Raw genomic sequence first — 3,148 nt, forward strand, 5'->3', positions numbered from 1 at the left:
AATGTATCAGGGTCCAACAGGCAGTGAGAAAGAGTAGGACATACATTACAAAGCACTTATCCTTATTTCCAATTTTAAATTACTACTACTGCTGTTATGGGTTCCAGGTTGGAAAATTCATGCAATGGTATAACCCCTGCATTTTAACAGCTAACTCCCACTGACTGAAACTCAGTGCACCCTCAATTAAACTCTACATGGTATCACTCTGAGTGAGGGGATGCACCAGTCCCTTTGAAATATTGTTCTATGTGCCATGATCTTGAAAGCAAATATTGCAGGAGCTGCAAGCACTAGGTGCTACAGGCATTGATGGTTACAGTCTCCAAATACCTGTATGGGAAAAGATTTCTGGTAGTAAGGGGCTCTTTAATCTAACAGAAAAAGGCATAACAATGTTCAAAGGCTGGAAGCTGAAGCTAGACAAATTCAAACCCAACATAAGAAGCAATAAAAGTGATGATAACTGACCATTGTGACAAATTACAATGGATGTGGTGGATTATCTATCACTTGAAGACTTTAAGTCAAGACTGGATGTCTTTCTAATAGTAATAGATATCACCTTTCTCGCTTGTCTTAGTCTGTCCCGCCAAGAACGCAAGTCGGTGCCACGCCATTCTGTTTTGTTGAGAGCACATTCTTTCCATTTCTGGCCAAACGGTTTTGTCATGGGATCGGTCAAGTGCATATTTGTTCTGCCCAACGGTCACTTGTGGTTTCCGGGGATCCAGTCACTGATGCGGGTTGTCCACCCATTATCTTACCTGCGGACTACATGACCCGCCCATCTCCGCTTTGCGTCGTACATTGCCTGCACTACATCGGTCACCTCTGTATGCCTTCTGATCTCCTCATTCGGTATATGATCACAGAGTGATATCTTACATATTTGCCTTTCCATTGCTTTCTGGTTGACAGCAAATTTTTCTTCCTCCACTTTCATTGTTGACCAGCTTTCCACTCTATATATCATTACTGGCAGAACAGTGGAGTTAAACAGTTCTTTCCCTTTCTTCATGGGTAGTTCATCATCCGTTAGAGACGTTTTTATTTTGTTTAAACTTGCCCACCCTGCCTTTCTCCTCCTAGTGCAGTCCCCTTCGAATGAGTTGTCTCTGTTCAGCTGCTGACCAGGCAAACATATGTCAACCTCCTTGATTACTTTTCCATTTACAGTGATGATTCCTTCTGCACAATGCTCATTCTGCATCCACTTAGTCTTCGACGTGTTCACTTCCAACCCAATACTATGCGAAAGTATTTGCAGTTGCTGCAATTTGTTCTCCAATTCTTCTGTGTCTTTTGCCAATATTACTCAGTCATCAGCAAAGAGAAGATGTGTTAGCTGTTCTCCATCAATTCTGATTCCTTCTTCCCAGTTCAATTTCTTGACCAGCAACTCCAGTACTGCTGCAAACAGCTTCAGAGAAATTGTGTCACCTTGTCTGACTCCTCTACTTATAGTAATAATGCAGGGGGCATTGAATGTTTTCTCTGTCGAGCAATTGCAGTTAATTTCTTACAGCAGGTCGATGTACCTCAGGTCGATTCTGATTTCATTGAGCGCACTGAGTACAGTGTTAATCTCCACTGAGTCAAATGCCTTTTTGTAGTCATCAAATGCAATACCCAATAGTACTTTGTATTCCTTGTATTTTTCAATGAGCTGCCGAACTGAGTGGATGTGATCAATTGTCGAATACCCTGAGCAGAAAACAGCTTATTCTCTGTTTTTGTGCATTTCAAGATCCTTCTTAATCTGATTGAGTATGACACAGGTGAAGACCTTATGCACTTGTGAAAGGAGTGTAATCAGATGGTAGTTGCTCAGTTCTTCTGGATTGCCTTTCTTCATCAATATTATTGTTTTCAATTTCTTCCATTCATCTGGAACACCCTTGCTATTAATGTAGATGGTGAACCATTGCGCCAATGCTTTGAAGAGAGTATCTTCCCCTGTTTTGAGATATTCTGGCCAAATATCGTCCACTCCTGGGCTCTTCCTTCTCTTTATGTTACGAACTCCGTATTTGATTTCTTCCCACATAACATCTGGAACTTCTTCTATAAACTGCTGCCTTGACAGGTATGGCACAATGGTGTATGCTACACATTGACATGTGAGCAGTAGAGATCATTGTAGAATTTTGTACATATTTCATTCATCTTGCTCCTTTCCAATATCCTTTCACCATTTTCATCATTCAGCGCTGCCAGGATAATCTGTTTCAGCCTAACATCTCTTTCTACCTTCTTCAGACTCTTGTTCTTTTCGGCTGCCTCTCTCAATTTCTTCTTTCTAAAGTCTTTGTAGTCTTCTTTGCTTTTCACATGAATTTCTTTGCACAGTGTCCTGTATTCTTCACCCATTTTTCCTTCTAATTTCATGTGCGCCCTCCTCGCCATCAGATTCACAGTTTCCTTGCTGATCCTCTGCTTGCATCCCAGAATTTTCAATGCCTTTGCCTTCTTTGCTCCTGAGATTATCTGCGAGATAAACTCTTCATAGTTCTCATCGATATCCTGCTTGACCTTATACTCAAGGTCCATTTCACTCACTTCCTGTTCAAATGCCTCTTCATTAAAGTGCCATTTTTGCTTCGGTTTCTGGCACCTCTTGACTCGGTCTTTGTAGACATTGTCAATGCATAGTTTTGAGCGTAACATACAATGGTCTGAGCCTGTGAAAATTATTCATTCTCCTATTGTCACTACATTGCTGAAGATTCTTCTGGCATGCGTCAATACATAATTAGTCTGATTCAGTGTGATTCCATCTAGGCTTTTCCATGTCCACTGCTGATGTTGTTCTTTTTGAAATATCATATTCATTATGTGGAGATGGCTTGCCTCTGCAAATGCAATCAGACGTGCTCTGTGATCATTTCTTAGACCTTTACTGAATTTTCCCACATACTTTTCATTCTCATTCTCCTTTCCACCCACTATTGCATTGAAGTCCCCTTGGATGATTGTATAGGTGGATCTTTTCTGCACTGCCTCCTCCAGCTCTTCCTAGAAATGTTCCATTAGTAATAGATATGCTCTAGCTCAAAGGCATCAGAGGAGGAAAAAATGTGCTGCTCAGAAACAGAGCATTGCTAGTGCATGGGTGTGTCCTAACTGTGGATGGGACTGTCAGTTA

The 3,148-nt window shown here is 41.2% G+C and overlaps 1 pseudogene; it reads right to left on the minus strand.

Annotated features, from left to right (window-relative positions):
* Positions 1-709: 709 nt before the first annotated feature.
* LOC128831302 (uncharacterized) lies at positions 710-2,670 on the minus strand (annotated as a pseudogene).
* Positions 2,671-3,148: the final 478 nt, after the last annotated feature.

The sequence above is a fragment of the Malaclemys terrapin genome, chromosome 2 (genome assembly GCF_027887155.1).
Source record: "Malaclemys terrapin pileata isolate rMalTer1 chromosome 2, rMalTer1.hap1, whole genome shotgun sequence".
Lineage (NCBI taxonomy): Eukaryota > Metazoa > Chordata > Testudines > Emydidae > Malaclemys > Malaclemys terrapin.